At 46.7% G+C, this 19,216-nt stretch overlaps 1 long non-coding RNA gene across 2 annotated transcripts in view; it reads left to right on the plus strand.

Annotated features, from left to right (window-relative positions):
* Positions 1–9,847: 9,847 nt before the first annotated feature.
* LOC127696237 (uncharacterized) overlaps positions 9,848–19,216 on the plus strand; it is a 36,188-nt gene continuing 26,819 nt past the window's right edge. Inside the window, exons 1-2 of one of the 2 annotated variants that reach the window (XR_007980205.1) lie at positions 9,848–9,988; positions 10,351–10,456. This is a non-coding gene — a long non-coding RNA (uncharacterized LOC127696237). The remainder of the gene's footprint in view (positions 9,989–10,350; positions 10,457–19,216) is intronic. The other variant, XR_007980206.1, reaches the window with a different exon arrangement.

Consider the following 19,216-nt stretch of genomic DNA (forward strand, 5'->3'; position numbering starts at 1 on the left):
TCCTTTCTTAAGTTCTGTCCGTCATCATGATAAAGGTGTGCTCGGTGGCTTCATCCATGGTAGTGAGTGAAGTAGGGGCTGGTCATGTGGTGGCATACAGGAAGCAGACACCACAGGACACACGTAACACATAACACACGCAGTCACACACACACACACACACACACACACACACACACACACACACACACCACAAACCCTCATGTGAATTCCAGTTGTATTTTCTAGGAGCGAGGATACTTTCTTACATAAACATAACATGCATATGATCATGCTTCAAGAAATTAGCATACGCTTTATATCTGAAATCCACTACCTACTGTGTTTAAAATTCTTCCAAAATTTCTTTGCATTCTTTCTGGGGCTACTGGCATCTTCTCGGGACCCCCCCATGCCACTGTGCTACCCTCCAGGGGAACACCATCCTACTAGGTCTGGGTTCTTGTCCTCCCCTCTTTAGTGAGTCAGAGTACTGTGTTTGGGCTTCAAAGTCTTGGGGACACTCAGGGATTTTCTACTAGATATTTAGAGGTGCAGTTGCTTCGAGGAAAAGAGCTCTGCCAGTACAACCCCTGGCCATGCCTGGGGGCATTTGGTAAGGAGCAAGTAGCCTCGATCAACAGGAAGTTTTTAGAAATTTTTGTTCCTAAATGCCACCCCCCCCCAGACAAATTGTTGTTTAGGCTACTAATGGTGTCTTTTCTTTCTCTTTCTTTCCTTTCTCCCTCTCTCTCTCTCTCTCTCTCTCTCTCTCTCTCTCTCTCTCTCTCTCTCTCTCTCTCTCTCTTCCTTCCTTCCTTCCTTCCTTCCTTCCTCCCTTCCTTCCGCCTGCCTCTGCCTCCCGGAGTGCTGGGATTACAGGCGTGCACCACCACCGCCTGGCTTGTGGTGCCGTTTCTTAACAGTATGTGTTTGGATGCAGTGTCTCTTGCTTAAGGTGAGTCCCATAAAGAACATCTTGAAACTTTACCAGGCTGTCAGCCATGAGTTTAGATGTCATTCAGAAGGAAGAGCAGGTTTTCCCTTTAGAATCCCGAGATGGCCAACAGCCTCAGAGACCCAAGAACACGTTCCAAGTGAAGGAGACTCAGAAGCTAGCCCTGAGAACCTTGGTGTCATATGTACCTATTTCCTTGGAGTCACTGAAATGTCCCTCAGTGGTTTCTTTTGAGAACTGTCCTTTGAAAGAACACTTGGACTAGAGCAAATTTCATAAATGTCATAGTATTTAGATGCCAGAGGGTTAAGCAAGCTGACAGAGCAGGTTGGGGACCCTGGGCAGCCAGTCCAGATGTCACTAGGAATGCCTGGGAGAGGCCCTGCATGGCTACTGATAGGGTAGACCTGGAAGTGGCACTTCTGAGGTCTTCTCAGTGTTGCAGGATAGGAGAAGCTGCTCCCGGATTCTGTTACAGGGAGAGACTCTTCTGACCCCAAGCAGCCAAGAGGAGCCCTTGAATCAGAAGCAGGTGCTCCTTTGTCTTTCCTGCGCAAGTGGCTGAGGCTGGACTAGGAAAACTGAGTTCTCCTTACCTGTAAGTCAGGAAACCAGAAGGTTCATTTTCATGCCTTATATTTCCATTTTGAAAGCAGCAAAACAAAGTGTGTGGTGGGATTCCAGTCAGACAGAAGGGCAACTGATCCTCTTGAAGAAGGAGTTGGGGTCCTCCAATCTTCTTAGAAGTCCCACTCCCACCTTCCACTACCCCTCAATGGCCTCCAAAGGGGGCTTGTTTTTCTACAAATTCCATCTGGAACAAAAAACCAAAGGAGTGAAACACTAAACACTCAGACTCAGGCAGAAAATTGATGATTTGGAATCCAGTATAGAAGGCGTTTTGTGAACGCTGGTCAGCAGTTAGAGGAAGTGATGTCAGTATCCTGTGTTTGGATAGCTGGGAGCAGAGCCACAGAAAGACCCTGAAATTATGAGATCTGTTAGGTTTGACCAGGGCTAAGGGTCCTAGAGAAACCTGTGTTCGCTGGTTGTTAGTCACCAAATTGAACATGTCTCCTTCTAAAAGGCTTGTTTCTGTTTCTGTAGGCCATGTCAGACCTCTGTATGCATCCTAGAAATCTGTGATTTGGTTGGTTTTGAGAAGTTCTATGTTGTCCAGTTCTCATTTAGAAGAGGATCTGCTTATACTGTTTCTGTGCACATTGTACAAGGAATGCACAAATGTTTGATAGGGCCCAAGACTTGTGGAGAATTGCCTTTGAACTAAAATCAGAAAGATAGGCAGGGTAGATATTAGACTGATTTTTGAGAAGCCCGAGAGATGGCAAAGTTCCAATGCAGGGGGAAGGGCTGGACTTTTTTTTTTTTTTACTTATTTTTTTTTTATCCAGCTGACAGTCTTGTCTGCATAGTGGGCTAGATGCAGCTGTTTCAAGGAATTTTGCTGTTATGCCTTCTGTGGGCAACACTATAGGTGTGGTTGTGCAGGGTTAGGTTTCGTCTCTGACCTCACCAATGCCTGTTGCAGGTTTCAAATTTCCCTACATAGCTTGGGGCATCCTATCCCATCCAGGCTGGTTTTCTTACAGTTTCATGGGGCAGCAGGATGTATCAAGAGTCTATAGACATGAACACAACTCATCTCTATTGCTAATGGGTTATATGTTTTGGGCAACTTTATAGGGTCTCTGTGGCTATTAGATTATATCAGTGCCTTCTTCTCAAAGTGCTCTGATAGGACCACTTGTGACATGGTAGTGTGCGTGTGTGTGTGTATGTGTGTGTGTGTGTGTGTGCATTTTCCATTGATAATCTAAAAACATACTTGAAGTTGGCCACCACTAGGTTAGGGACCTCAGAGTCCAAACAACTCCATACCTCCTTTCAACATCCTTGACGCTGAGTCCATACCTCCTTTCAACATCTCTTTCTATAGAGAGAGGGCTAGCTCTCAATTAGACAACTTAAAAATTGTTTGGGGACTTGACAGGTCCATTGTACTCATGAATTAACAGCAGCTGTGGTTACCTGCACAAGATCTGTGCAAGGTGAAGTCAGTCAGCATTCCCGTGAGGATGAGGGAGGGACACTGATCTTCTAGCCCTAGGAGAGGGGCTGCTGACAGGTGAATGCACAGCTCCAAACCTATGTACATATGGGGAGCAGTAGATAGAGTCAGCAAGTTATTCAAAAAATGAGATGAAGTTGGGGGCACTTGGAATGGGAGAGCAGGTAGACAGCATGACTAAATAATATATAATATATAAATAAATAACATTTAAAATGAGATTTTTTAGACTGAGCCTTGTAAAACCATGAGAGTCCAAGAGAGATTCCAGTGTAGGTGGTGCAGACTCACATAAAGGTGACGTGGTGGTGCATGCTTTCAATCCCAGCACTTGGAGGAAGAGACAGGTGGATCTCTGTGGTTGGAGACCAGCCTGGTTTACATAGTAAGTTCCAGGACAGCAAGAGCTACAGAGAGCTTGTCTCAAAAACAAAAAAAGAGAACAAAACCAACCAAACAAAAAAACTCCAACAAATGAAAAGCCATCCTGTGCACCAGTTCCTCAGAATGTCATCTCTTGCTTCGTGTGACACTGGGAATCCAATCCAGGGCCTGGACTCTGCTAGGCAGGTGCTCAACCACTGAGTGGGGTCCCTCGCTGGTGGATCGCAGTTCTTGTCAAACAAAATGATGTCATGACGAGGGACCATATGAGAATTATTTTTACCTTTGTTAGCGACAAAACACATCACTATTCCAGGGAGACAACTCCTTTTGTTTATTTTCCTCTGTCTAGCTCTCTGTGATGTAAGCATGATCCAGATCTTCTAGATCTTTCCTTCAGGGGACATTCTCTCTTCCATTTACCTGAGAAGAATATGGCTGGACGTTTACACTGCCCACCAAAGAATGATGTGTGAGAACCCTGAGGCTGGAGAGAGGCCAGAAAAAGTCTTGTCTGAAAACCTGTGCTGTGCTTCAAATAATTGTGCTGTGTTAAGAGACTTTGCACTGTGTAAAGTTTACCTTCCAAACTGAACACGATAGTGATAGTGTCTTGTACTCAGGCTGCTTATCAAAATAGCTTAATGTATTTTCGTTAGGAGAAGCCACGTGAGCCAGTGCTGGGTGACGTTTGCCTATGAGCTGGAATGTGGATATTTTAATATGTCACGGTTGATAAGGTCAGTAAATGTTCTATAGTGAAAAACCAGTTCCTAAGAGGAAGTTACTGTCTTCAAAATTATTAGCATTTGCAACAAGCTAGGACTATAATTTCTGGTCATCCAAGGCCACAGGGAGGGTGGTTTTGTGATACAGAATGTTGTGACCTGAATTTTTTTCCTACCAAGCATAGAAAGTGCTGCCGAGGGAGAGGCACTCCTGTGGGAGCATCTGTTGGTGGTCCCCAGTCTCTGTGCGTGTCTGTGATGCTTTCCCGTGAGTGAGCCTCTAAGAGGCATCACCATAAAAGCCAGGGTTAGGCAAATCTTACTATGCAGGATCCAAAGACAGTGGCTTAGAGGTAGGTTCTGGTCAAGAAATGAAAGTGCCCTGCCTAGACAATGGGAGACACAAAAGGAAACAAAATTGTCTTTCAACAGCGTCTGCATTTTTACTGACATCTGTGACTTGTACATGTTTGATGATGTTCAGTGAGCTATTACCACACATGTACACAGAGTACACTGATCAAATCTAAATTATTTTTTTTTACCTTCCTTCCCCTTTCCAACCTCTAGAAATTACGATTTTATTTTCACATCTACTTTTGTGAATGTCTACTTGCCTTTCAGTGTCTAGTTTATTTAACTCAGTGTGATACCCTTTAGTTCCATCCATTTTGCCTCAAATGATGGGATCTTATTCTTTATGGCTAGATAATTGCCCTTATAAAGACAGCACATTTTCCATCTCCATTTATGGTTGATGGACATCTAGGCAGAGTATGAAGCTTAGCTATTGTGTAACCCCCAATGTCCTGATCTCTTCTTCCCATTCTAGTTTTACATTCATTGACTTACATATTGATTTAGATATTGATTTAAATATTTATTTATTTATTTATCTATTTATTTATTATGTGTATGAGTGTGCACATGCTGTGGTAGCATGTGGAGGTTGGGTACAATTTACAGAAGTCAGTTCTCTCCCTTAGTGTGGGTTGTAGGATGACATTCAGGCACTCAGTCTTGGCCGCGAGAGCCTTTACCCTCCGTGTCATTACACGAGCCCCTCATTTTTTTAATTCCTCAAAGATCACACAGAGAAGGCTTCAGGACAAAACTTGAGATTGTTTCAGTGTTCTGGAATCTCCTGCAATGGACCCAAGGAGATTCAAGCTTACACTGTGTTGTAAGCTTTCTCCAGCTTCTTCCGTCACACATATGGCCGCCCCAGTGTCTGTTCACTGCAGCTGTCAACAGCTAGCCTATTATTAACTGACCCTGTGAGACAGAGGATGTCTGACCTTCAGGCCTCGCCTCAGCACCATTGCTACTTCCCCTCCCCCGTGCAGTGGCAGTGAAGTAAACTATTTAGGCAAAATGGAACAGTCTGGAAGGAGGCCTGAAGCCTCGAGTTGATGCAAATCTGCAGAGGAGGAGATGTGTGTCCTCTTGTGCCGTGAGCCATTGCAGTAAGGGAGGTGCTTGCCCTGTGAGCTAACTCTGCCTGGAGCATCTTCGTCTGGGTTGACTATAGTTAGAATATTTTCATATTTCTGTTCTTTCTTTCATAATTACAGCTATTTTAACCAGAGATAGCTGTTTTAAAAGATGGTGGGTTTTCCATTTGTTTTAAATCTAGAACACACACACACACACACACACACACACACACACGCACGCACGTGTGCACACACACATACACCCCAATATTGATATTGTGAGGTATAAAGACGGGAGTATCATTTATCATCCCTCACGCAATTGTTTATTCCCTTCAAGTCCTTTTATCTAGCTGGGGGCACAGTGCCTCACAATTTCGATTTCTTTCCCCACTCTGCCTGTGTCTGTCTCTCTGCCTCACCACCTGTGTGGTGTCCTCCGAATGAACATGGAGGCCGCTTGCCACTCACCACAGTTCACTTAGCTGCTTACCCGTTGCCCCCATTGCGGCTGCTTCCAGTTTCATGCCATAATACGTCATATTGTTGGAGTGTCTTTGTGAAAATTATTTAATATTTTTAAAAACATCATTTAGAAACTAAGCTATTTGCTCTACAGTGTGTGCTACATTTGAAGATAATGAGAAAACAGGGCATTTAAGAAAGAGTTTGCCCTAAATGATTATTACTTTTAATGGAAGACCTTTATAGTTCCATGGATTGAGAGAAACATAGAGAATTAAAGGGTCAGCACACTCAGCGGTGTTCAGACGCCCTACAACTCCCTCCGCACTGCTCCTAGCCCTTCACGTGTTATTTGAACCTTTCTGCTTAGCATCTAAATAGGCTCTGTGGTGTGGGGCTCCCTTGATGTGAAAGGGCTGTGTGTCAGAGTGTGGCCAGAGAGCAGTATGCTTGGTCTCTGGTCAGCACCTCTAGCAAGGACATCGGTGGAAGCTGCTCACGTGAGGTGTGGCTTCGGTAGCTGCGGAAGCGATGGCATACGTGACTTGTTCCATGTTAGTATCATGGTACACGGTGAGGGTCAAAGAGAAGCTGTGATGCTCTGTGTGACATTCAGGAGGCATTAATGTTTCAGTCACTCACATGCCAAGTGCAGGCTTGCTGTTATGAAATAGTCTCTGTCTGTCTGTCTCAGGCTCTAAGGGCTCATTCGAGACATCTTTAAGACGAACTGGAACAAGCCTCTCTTTCTCTCTTTTATTTTTTCAGTTGTTCCCCATTCACTCTGAATTTGAAAGAATGAGTCTGCAGAGGTCAGTGGCTGGGGTGCCCAGTAGTGGGTCTCTGTGGATGAGTATCAGGGAAGGAAAATAGGCATTGCATTTTTTTTTTAAATGGGGGAAAAATCAGGAAAAAGGCATGCATAAAGGATTTATCCTTTCCATGAAAACACTGATTAATGAAATCTAGTATGAACGGGTGTCATGGCCCTTAGATATTAGATTTCATTGCTTGGTGGATGACAGGCTTCTGAAAGGGGATTTTTAGCTCGTGCAGTCTCCTTATAGATACAATTGTCACCTGCGCTTCCAGTGATCAAAGATGCAAATGCCTCTGGTCACTGACTCACTGGACGGGGGGAAACCCTGTGCTGGACAAACGGGCTGTCAGGGAAGGGCTTTTGCTGATAAAAAGGACAGCTGCCCTCGGGTTGGGGGCTGAGAGGAGCCAGCGAGGGGGAAGGAAGTACTCACGGGAAGGTGACCAAACCACACAAAGTGAACCTCTTGGGCCCCAAGCTGGGGAACTCCACCACATGCTAGCTCTTCCGGCTCTAGCTGGCCAGACATCTGGCCTCTGTTCTAATTAAAGCGGGCAACCAATTTGATGGCTACAGTGGAGAAAATGGCAGTGAAATCCTGATGGCTTCAGGGTGACACTGAGGTCCTATCTAACTCTCAGACCGAGGCTTTGCCGAGGGATTTCCATCTTGCAAGGGCCATGCAGTCCCTCTTAGACTTAGTGAGTTCCAACTATCCAAGAGCTGGCTCCTGCCTCCCAGGGTGCTCCTGTCTACGGGGAAACAGACAAGGGGTAGCTGACTGCAGCACAGAAGGAATGGGTTAAGTGCATGGTCCAGGCCCACAAAAAGTTCTATTGGATGCTAAGAGGGAGGGAGCAAATTACTCTCACTGAGGAAGACTGGTATGCTGGCAATTGCTGTGAACCTTGACTTTTGAAGTCATGCTCACAGCTGACATTCTGAGGACTCTTCATCAGTCTTAGGAAGAATTTTCTACCTGGAATTCCTTCAAACAAGAGGCTTATTCTACTGCAGTGCCAGGACAGTCATCGGGGCCCCTAAGACAAGCAAGTGTGGAGGATCCTTGCTTCCCACCTCATGTGAACTGTTGGAGAGGGGTCCGCTTGGCTTCTGCTAACCGTTCAAACTGCCTACATGGTTCCTTGTTCCTATGAGGGACAGTTAAGTCCCAATACTGCCCATTATGCCTTGCTAAGTGCTACACTTGGCCCTGCTACTGGCAAAGTGAGAGGACTGAATCCCTGGAAACGAACAGTTCATCAAGCTTGCTAACAGGATCTGAAGTCCTCCTCGCTGTACCTCAGCTGCCAAATGATTGGTTGGCAAGACTGGGCCAGGGATTGAGAACAAGTCCGGTTTGCATCTCTGTTACTGAAGGCAAAAATGATCTGCTACATATATTTTATAAGAAAATGTGTTTCGTTTCTAGCTGTACAGCCAGCGTCCTCTTTCTCTCCCTAAGAAGCTCCTGTCAGAACACTGGAGCGAGTTTGCTGTAATGGTAGCCCAAAGGACATACTCTGTAAAAATGAAAAATGAACATATTATTCATATATCAATAGTATAAAAAGCATTGATCAATGCGAGCTGCCTGTTGTTTCGTCTATTTCCTTTCCAAGCCTGTTTACTCCTGCTCTGAGTGCCCCTCCCTTCTTGCCCCAGGTGCCCTGACGCTCCTGCCATTTAGAAAGTTGGTTCTTGCCGTATGTCCTGGTCAGTTTGTGCTGGGATTCAGTCTTTAATACGGAGTCTTCAACGGCTGAGCCTCCAGAATGACTCTCTGACAGCCAGCCATTAATTCCCATCAGCCACGTCTAATTCATTCATCCCTCTTCCGCTCATGGAGAGGGACAGCTAGGGCTGAGGGCACTCAGGGAAATGTAGGCACGATTCCATGTTCTTTATGCAGAGAGGGCTGCCGGAGACTTTGTTGGATGCAGGGGCTTTAATTGAATTGGCTTGCCAATAAAGCTGTTGTCATTCAGTAAGTGAATTTGTTGTACTACTCGAAGCACAGCTGCGTAGACAGCCCGGAATTTCCTGAAGGCAAGCCAGGCCCTGTTCAGCCCTTACTATTGATCCTGAAGGCCATGTTGAGAGGCTCCCTTTATGGCTTGGTCATGGTACTTGCTTGAGTACCAATGTGCTGCAGCAGGGGCTTGGGACTTAGTGGGAGCCTGGCAGGCTAGCAGGGATATGACCTCAGGACATGATGTGGGGAAAGCGGAGCCCATGAGAATGCTAGTGAAGTGGAGGACAGGCTAGCCTCATCTAACACAACTGGGTGTTTTTCAGCTTCTAGACTGATGCTGCCTTTGGCTGCATGGGGCTGGTCATAAGAGAATATCACTCTCCATTATAAAAAAAGAAATCAAGAATATGGCAGTTCATATATTTGAAGATCCTTGTTTAAGGGGTCAAGCAGTACTGAGGTGCAGTGGTTTTAGAACTGGCATTTGTTACTGGGAGATCATTGGGCCAGAAGTGCTCAACTTCTCCCTGCAGGTTATAAAACACAGCGAGATTGGCAGGCGGTGTGATTTATGATGGCTTTAAAGCAACATGAAGATTAAGGACACTTTTTCAAGGGGTTGCTGGGCCATTTTGATTTTCTGCACCAAGCACATGAGTGCAGTGGACTTGGGTGAGTGACAGGAAGGTAGGGGCAGGGTTCCAGATTTGGGGTGTTTGTACCAATCCCATAGACGTGCATCTCTCACTGAACTCTAGGTTTCAAGGAACTTTCTTTCCTTCTGGCAGTTTAAAAGTGTCTAAGCAGTGCCCAAGCCTCTTCAGAGAGCTCCTCTCTGCTTGGACGGAGGGCTCATGAAACAGAAGAATGTCTTCGCTGCTTTTAATTATTCAGGGGTGGGAGAGTTTCCAGTTCTTGACACCTGTTCTCCATGGTCTGATGATCTCGTGTTGTTCCCTCCACCAGGAAGCTCGGGGGAGGGGTTGGGTGAGGAGAAGACTCCCTAAGTCAAAGGTAGTTTTTGTTTGAATTCTGAAATTCTGATAACCTGGAAACTTTTAAAATTAAGCCTATGTGTTGGCTCTGCGTTTGGTTCTGCAAGTGAGTCTTGAATTGATCCACCGTCCACGGGCTTTAAGTTTATAATGGAAATGGTAATGGAGACATAGGGGTGAGACACTTCGGGGCTTGGCGTCCCAGTGGAATGAGAAAAGGTGATTGTGGTATGTGTGTGAGTGTGTGTGTGTGTAAACATGAGTAGGTGTAGGTATGTGTGTGTGAGTGTGTATGTATGTGTGTATGTGTATGTATGTGTATGAGTGTGAGTATGTATGAGTATGTGTATGAATGAGTTTGTGAGTGTGAGTGTGTTCGTGTGTGTGTGTGTGTGTGTTTGTGTGTGTTTGTTGATGGTGGTTGTTCTGATGCCTGACTCTAGAGGGAAATACAGATGTTCCTTACTCTACCAGACAACTCTTTTGATCCATTTTCCTTGTGTTCAATCTGGCCTTTGTAGCCACTCTCCACAAATCAAGCCATGCAGAAGAGACACGAGTGGTGTGGACGGGTACTAATTACTGCTCTGTTTCAAGAAGGCACAATGAAGCACCGTTGTGATGAAGGTGATCCACTGAAGTTTGGGCTTAGGGAATTTTTTTCCGTTTCGTGCTAGCTCACTTAAAACTCATGGCCTCGTCGTGTAAGTTGCGTGAGTTGAAAGTAAGGCTCCTATCTCCCCTTGTCAAGTGAGAAGTTGGTCTGTCCAAGCCACAGGTGTTCAGAAACAGTAAGAAAGGAACAGAGCCTCCAAACCCTGAGCAGACACTTCCTCTGAGTGTTGGGTGCTGGCCTGGTCTCCTGCTGTTGCCTGCTCCTTTTCTTCAGGGCTCTGCACGTCCTGCTATCTCCTCCCCCTTGGCTTCCCACACTTCTGGCTTTGTTTCCTTCTGGCCTCATGTCATCGTGTATCAAATGACACGAGGATAGTCTGCTTCAGAGTTGTCAAGCCCTCCCTCAGAAGCTGTCCCCTTGACTTACTGAAAATCTTCTTTGAGTTGGTGGGATGTGTGCAGCTTGGACAAATGGCAGAGACCAATGCTCCTTTCCTCTAACCGTGGTGTCGGGTTTCAGAAGGTGTGGCTCTGTGGTATCCTCAAGATGATAAATTGATGGAAATCCAGCTGGGACCAACTCATAATATTCATTTTGTGTGTCTTCATTTCCTGAGCGTGCCTTTTTTACTTTGATAAGTGGAATTAACATCTCATGTGAATTGGAAATGCTAAGTTGATGACTGTCCCTTGAGGATTTTGTGTGTCTCTCTCTGACACCTTTGTGTCTTTGTCAGGATTTAGGTGTATTAAGGGATGAAGGAATTGGGTTTATGTCTATGAAATTCTCAAGGTGTTCTGAGAGCTTGCTCTTAAGCCAAGCTTTGATGGTTCCTAACTTTCCACAGGTCATGGACACAATACGTTGTGAAAGCCCCTGAGACCCCCTTGCGACACCCAGGTTGTTTCCTAGTAGTGGCTAAGTGGTTAGGGCAATGTCCCGGGACTGGTGTCTCTACATGGTTTTGTCAGGGAGGAAATGGCCCGAGGCATGTTCAGGTGGCTAAGAGTGTGTCCTGCAGTCTCCGGCAGGGCTGCAGTTCAGTTCCCGGTGCCCAAGGGGTGACTCACAACCACCTCTAAGTCTAGATGCAGCTCAGGCGCCTTCTTCTGACCACTTTAGGCCGTGCGTACAACACTTCTCACTAATACACAAAATTAAAAACAAAATTTTAAAATCTTTCAAAAAAAAGTAAAATTTTGTTTCCCCTACTTTGGTAAGTATCACTTTCCTTTACAAGGGTCAGAATTTCATTTCCTTCTGGTCTTTCTTCTCTTATTGCTGGGTCAAGGGGTGTGCTTAGGGGGCTCTGGGGCTGTAGGGGCTGTAGCAATTTTCTAGGATCATTTTTTATTTGGTTTCTTGGCATGTATCCCTGGCTATCCTGAAACTCACTTTGTAGACCAGACTGGCCTCTAACTCACAGAGATCTGCCTGCCTCTGCCCCCCATGAGCAATGGGATTAAAGGCATGTACCACAACCCCCACCTCTGTCTCCCTCTCCCTCTCTCTCCCCCATCTCCTCCCTCCCCCTCCCCCTCTCCCTCTCTCTCTTCCCCCTTTCTCATTAAGGATTTTCAAGCAAAAAGTAACTGAAGGAAAAATTATGATTACATCATAAACTCACATATAATCAGTAAGCTTCAAGTTTCTTGGAGTTCTCTTCAGCCTCCAGATGTGAGATTGTTCCTTTTCCTGAATGGTGGGTGGGTATGAAACTTTGAGATCCGGCAAGAGCCAAGAACCCTGTAGAATTTCTTGTCAGAGCTAGGAGACTTGGCTGGCTGGGTATCTTCATATCTCTAAAGCAGGAATCACTGCTCATGTGATCCCAGAGTCAGCCTCTCCCAAAATGCCATCAGTGTTTCCTGCAGTACACTGACAAGGAAAAGCTTGAATAAATCTCAATTTGTCTTGTTTGTGAGTATGGTTAGATGCCTATATGGTCAAGCCCCAGTCATTTGAAGACCTGTTGTTTGTGTGGAGCTATCTCAGCCTTTCATGTTCCAGTGTGTGGGCTATCTCAACCTTTCATGTTCCTGTGTGTGGGCTATCTCAGCCTTTTGTGTTCCAAATTCCTAACTATCTGCCTTCAGGCGTTTCACTACTCCATGAGTTATTTGTGAGGATTTAGAAAGCTACTGGGTTTCAAATGCCAGCTCACAAATCAGGCTCAGAGGAGACTAAGGCTTCCTGTTGAGTTTTATAGAGCTTTGACCCAGTGTCCTACACTCCTGTGGGCATCTTCTGTGCCCAGGCTGGGTGACAGGCTCCTGAAGTCCTGCACAGCGCACCCCTTGACCCATCCATTGTTCTCTGCTCTTGGTCTGCAGCATTTTCCCCTTTGAGGTGACAGAAAGCCGGGCCCCAGGGTAGAGCCTGCACAGGAGGCTAGAGAGTTGCTCAGGTGAGGTGCCTACCAGGACCCCCTGGGCCCACAAGCAGTGCCCAGAGGGAGGAGTGAGCAGGTAAAGTCCCCCAGAGCACCACTCCCAACACCCACACTTTCTCAGCCCCAACTCTTCACTGGGATGACCTGGGTGGATCAGGGAGATAATTATGGGAGGGGAAGGACCAGAGGAGAATCCTTACCACCAGGGCGCTCGGGCTCAGCCGGGATTTGGAGTATGGAACTAATAGTTTTCTTCTAAGAGAACAAGAGGCAATTATCTGAAAGCAGTCACTCTCCTCACCTTCTGTCCCCTGCTCCCTTCTCCTCATCTTCCCTTGTCTTCCCTTCCACCTCTTCCTTCTCTCCTTTCTTCCCTTGGTCTCTCCCTCCCTCCCTCCCTTCTCTCCCTCTCATGTCATCTTTCTTTCTCCTGCTCTTTCTCAGGCTCTCGGTAGTGAACTGGTGGTGGGGATGACCTGCTGTCTTGGGAAACATATGATTGCCTGTGTGCTTCCCTGTCCTGGAGCCTAGAAGTGATGTTTACACCATCCACAAGAAAAGGGTTTGCTCAGCAAATTAACAGTGTGAACAAGACTGCAGGAGGGACGCTTATCTACCTGAGAACAAACTGTTGGCTAGCACTTTAGCAGCCCCACTCACATGCAATTTTAATGCGCTAATGGCAAGTAATTATTATCTAGTTAGTGAATCTGTTGGAAAGAAATAAAGTAGCCTTTACTCTCCCCTAGTCCAGGCATCTCAGGAACCCATACCTGCCAGGAGCTCTGAATTAGAGAGGTGAGCCCCTGTCTCTGGGGCATTTGGCACTGAGCAGGCATAGGAGCTGGCTGCCTTTCTTTTCCCCAGAAGAAAAATAAATGATGACATTCTGTTTGGGGCCTGGAAACTGCATGGCTGAGACCATAAAGCTGACAGCTGTGATGTGCTTTTTTAATGAGGGCAGGGATGTCTAGAGAAAGCAGTCTTCTAGGAACGAAACAGACCTCTGTCGGGGCTGGACTTGAGAGCATTCCTTGTCCTCAGGAATAACCAAAAGCTCCATTCCATAGACGAATGCTCGCAGGCCCTCCCCATCAGCATGAATTGTTGTCACTGAGCACAGGGCACCTCCAAGCCACAGTGACTTTAGAAATTAAAATGGGAAAGCTCGAGAAGGTTTTCAAAGAATTATATGGGATTTTAGCCATCCGAATGGCTTCCCTTTTAGGGTCAGTGAGAGTATTCTTGTGAAAATGTAGCCCATTACTTTAGAAATAGTTTCCTTAATGTCTTTCCTGTCGCCCCTGTTGGGGTTGTACAGGAAATGTAAACCAACATACAATGTGTGTTTATTTTCATGTCTCATTTTATGGGAAATTGGATGGGGTATTCCACTGGGGCTTCAGCTGTGATCTGTTGACAATGGAGCAGGCAGAAGGGGAAGGGGGTTCTGCCACCTGTGGGAGAGCCGGCCCTGCCAGCGAGCTCTGATCTCACTGTGGGGACAAGGAGGAGGTAAGCCCCATAATGAAACCACTGGAGCATCACCATCCGTTAAATGACATCTTTGCCAGTCACCCTGTTCCTGCACGGGACGTCTGCATGCTGTACCTTGTCTCGTGGGGTGTCTGACACAGCAGACCCTGTGTGGTCTCCCTGCCTCTGCTGGTCACAGGAAACTCAGGATAGCACACACTCACTCCACAGCACATAAGAAGTCTTTAACTAGGCAGGGGCTAGAGTTACTCCCAAGGACCCCTGCGGGGCCATGGAGGGTATAAATTGCAAAACCATTCCTATCCTAGCCATGCATATGGGTGGCAGTTAAACAGAACCTTTTCCTGAGGTTCTACTGGAAAAGCAATTTAGGTAGTGTTTGGGTAGCATGGGGCCTAAACAGAATGCGTGTGTGCCTATGTGTTTCTGGGAGAATGTTTGGATCCTTTGTCTTTGGCCCACCTGTAGGACAACAGTAGGTGTTGGTGGGAAGTTAATTTTTTCCTCTGGGGAATAAGGGAGTCTTGAGCAGCCTCCGCATGCCCTGCTCTGACAGGCACTCTCGATGGAAGGAGCTGAGGACCACTGCTGGCCTCTGCAGTCTGCAGACACAGGCTGGAACACCGCAGCAATTTCCAACTCCGTTGGATTTTGTTTTGTGTTGCTAAACAAGTCAATTGAAGACTGTCAAATTAATTTTGTAGTCTTGGTCAGTTTTTAATTTCAGTTGGCCATCCCAGAGTTGATTTGTCCAGGAAGTGGCCAAAGTAGTAACCTCGGTAAATAAATGTGTTTATTTTGCAAATGGATTCAAGATGAAACACCAAACACTTCTCCAGGGCATTTCTGTCCCTGCCTGATCATGTTAGCAGCTTGACCAAACTAATTCCCTTCTTTTTGTGTAATATTTAAATGGACTTCTGGCGTCTGAGGCATTGCCTGCTGCTCCAATTCCCTAGGAAAGTCATTTAAATAGATTTTGACTATCTTGCATCTACTACTTGAGCCAATCAACTAAAAATCCTGGTCACTTCTCTCTAATTTTAGATGAGCCATGTGGATTTATTGGCTTTTGAGAAACTCATCAGAGATGAAAGTTTTGGATTTAATTTTTAACAATCTTTTTTTTTTCTTTTTTGTCCTAGTGAGGAAAAACGAGAACTAAAAGACAAATAGGAAAAGGCTGTGATGAGGGTCCGAGCTGTCAGGGAGCTGTCCCTGCCTCATGGAGCTCGGCGAGGTGCCTGCCTCCTCCTCTAGCCCAGCTTGTGCTTTACCCCCTCTTCCTGTGCCAACCGTGAAGGAGGAGAAATCGGGCATGGCCTGCTTTCCAGGAACTCACAGGGCAGCTGAGGACACAGTGCTGCCCCTTTGGAGATTGGCTTGGCATTTGGCACAGCAGGGGGCAGGGGAAGAGGTCATTATGCCGGGACCAGGGAGCTGGCATGGAGCTAAGCCAACCTGAAGGAACAGTCGGAGGGTAAATGTGAGAAGCAGGGTAGAAGGAGCGGTGGGTGACTAGGGCAGGACTGGGAGCTTCTGGTACCGCAGCTCCGAAGGTTAGAGAAATGTGGACTTGGAGGATAGGGACTATGCAAGTGTGATGCATCTACACACACACACACACACACACACACTGACACACACACAAACACATACACTGACACACACAAACTCACTCACATGCACATATACTGGCTCACACACTGACAGACACACTGATAGACACACAGACACACACAGACACAGATACACAGACACAGACACACAGAGGCACACAGACACACACACAGACACACAGAGGCACATAGACACACACAGACACACAGATACACACACAGACACACAGACACACATAGACACACAGACACACACAGATACACACACACTGACATACACACTAATACACATAAACACACTGACACACACACACAAACTCACTCACATACACATATACTGTCACACATACTGACACACACAATGATAGACACACACAGACACACAGACACATAGACACACAGAGGCACACAGACACACAGACAGACAGACACACACAGACACACATAGACACACACAGACACACACACACATACACACACACACACACACACACACACACACACACACATGGTGGTAAGACTAAAAGCTGGGAAATAGAACAAGAGAGTGCTAGTGAGTTGGATGGGAGCCTGGTGTTGAGTTGTAGTTGGTAGATGGGCTGTTGGGTCAATAGTTACTGTTAACTTGATTCTCTTTAGAATCTTCAAGATTAGTAAGGTATGCTTCTGAATGAATACAGCCTTGAGGGTGTTTTCAGGCAGGAGTAAGTAAAGGAGAAAACTCCGCCTGAATGTGGTCTTGCTGGCGTCCTGGATGGAGTAAAGCAGACAGTAGGTGAGCACCTGCATTCTCACCTGTCTGCAGCTTGGCCACTGCTGTAGACTGAGCTGAGTCCCATAGTGTCACCAGAGTAGGAGCGGTCCAGAGGTAAGAGATCAAGGATGCCCTTGGGGTTGAGAGACTGTACAGGCTGGGGCTGGCTGGAAACGTATCCTGGAAAATGAGGATGAGGTGGAGGGAGCACAGGAAGGGAGGGGCCGGAACAGTGTCATCCTCACAAGAAGATGGTTACCAGAGAAGAATTACATCCTACCTTGGCAGCTGAGATAAAAAACCAAAACCAACCCCCCCCCAAAACCATTGTTCAACAAATTTACATCAGCACCACTGAGCACATTGGGGGCAGTGACTCGAGATAACATCTTTGGTTTTATTTTCTAGTTTGGGATGGAATTTGGACCGGGGTATGTAAACAGGGAAGGTTGGCCTGTGGCCCTGCATCTCAGGTAATAGATGTTCTTGGGAGTCAAAGCTGGTGGCATTTTAGCTGTAGGTGGCATTTTTGCTGTTAGATAAGCTGGCATGAGTAAACAGATTCTCCTTCCTCCTGATTCCTTTCCCCAGAAGAAACCATCTATAGCTTGGCTTATGTTCTTTTAGTCTTGCGTCCCTGGCAGATACTAATATTGAAAACAAGCAACTTTGGACTCCTGTTGGTATAGATACCCTTGTGTTTAACATATGCCCTATAAACTCCTCTACTCTGTATTCCCACCCAGCAGGTGGGTGTGAGTGTGGGCTTCATTTGACACTTGAGTACAATGAGATATTGAGAAGTGACTTGCTTGAGATCATACTGAAACCTGAGGGGAAGGGTCCTATGGAAGCTCCCTGAGTCTAAAATCAGCTACATATAACTCTACCTCCATGCCATAAGTGGTTTGTTACAGTATATACATACACGATTATAGATCTAGTCATTAAATAGTGAAAGTCATTGCACACTTGCTTTGGGCCCCCAAGTGCTGAAATTGTGGGTGTGAGTGACTGGCCACCATTTGCTTCTGAAAACAAGATTCATGCTGCCACTTATCCAGACTGGCAAACATAAACACACTTTATTATTTTTGAGTCTTCATGGAATCATACTGATACTCACCATTGAAATCATTTTTCTAGTTCTAGCCATTTGTTCTGTCTCCAGATTTCCATAAACAATCCTTCAATGCACAATCTAACTGCAGTAGTAGCAGCAGTGACAGTTTCCCATGATCTCAAAGCTGTGCTTACCATGTGTAGGGACTCCTTCTAAACCTTCTCATGTATGAGCTGGCTCAGTTACGCAGATGCGACACTGTGCAAGTGAAGTGCTAGTTTTGCACACTAGATGGTTGCCAGTGGGGTTATAAAGTAGAGGCCAAGTGCATTTAAAAATTGGATTGTAACAGAAGTCTTTTTCTCCAAAAGGGGGTGAGGATTTGTGGAATTGTAAATGCTTGCCTGTCTTAGGAGAGATGGCCTCCAGGAGGTCTTCAGGGTTGGCCAAGCAAGATGGTTCACAGTTGCTAGGGAATTGCGAAGTCTAGGAGCCCAGCAGAGGTGAAGGGAGAGGGGAGTCTCACTGGGGAGGGTGCAATGAATAGGCTTGGAAGGATGGGAGGACTTGAGAGGGGTGTGTTGGGGAAAGGAATCAAGAAAGACAAACATTGCAGAGTGAGATGGGGTAGACAGTGAATGGGTGGGGCTATGGGGAGTGAGGTGGGGTAGAGACAGTGAATGGGTGGGGCTATGGGGAGTGAGGTGGGGTAGACAGTGAATGGGTGGGGCTTTGGGGAGTGAGGTGGGGTAGAGACAGTGAATGGGTGGAGCTATGGGGAGTGAGGTGGGGTAGAGACAGTGAATGGGTGGGGCTATGGGGAGTGAGGTGGGGTAGACAGTGAATGGGTGGGGCTATGGGGAGTGAGGTGGGGTAGAGACAGTGAATGGGTGGGGCTTTGAGGAGTGAGGTGGGGTAGAGACAGTGAATGAGTGGGGCTTTGGGGAGTGAGGTGGGGTAGAGACAGTGAATGGGTGGGGCTTTGGGGAGTGAGGTGGGGTAGACAGTGAATGGGTGGGGCTATGGGGAGTGAGGTGGGGTAGACAGTGAATGGGTGGGGCTTTGGGGAGTGAGGTGGGGTAGAGACAGTGAATGGGTGGGGCTATGGGGAGTGAGGTGGGGTAGACAGTGAATGGGTGGGGCTATGGGGAGTGAGGTAGGGTAGAGACAGTGAATGGGTGGGGCTATGGGGAGTGAGGTGGGGTAGAGACAGTGAATGGGTGGGGCTATGGGGAGTGAGGTGGGGTAGACAGTGAATGGGTGGGGCTATGGGGAGTGATGTGGGGTAGACAGTGAATGGGTGGGGCTTTGGGGAGTGAGGTGGGGTAGAGACAGTGAATGGGTGGGGCTATGGGGAGTGAGGTGGGGTAGAGACAGTGAATGGGTGGGGCTTTGGGGAGTGAGGTAGGGTAGAGACAGTGAATGGGTGGGGCTTTGGGGAGTGAG

Source organism: Apodemus sylvaticus, chromosome 11 (genome assembly GCF_947179515.1).
Source record: "Apodemus sylvaticus chromosome 11, mApoSyl1.1, whole genome shotgun sequence".
In the NCBI taxonomy this organism is placed as follows: domain Eukaryota; kingdom Metazoa; phylum Chordata; class Mammalia; order Rodentia; family Muridae; genus Apodemus; species Apodemus sylvaticus.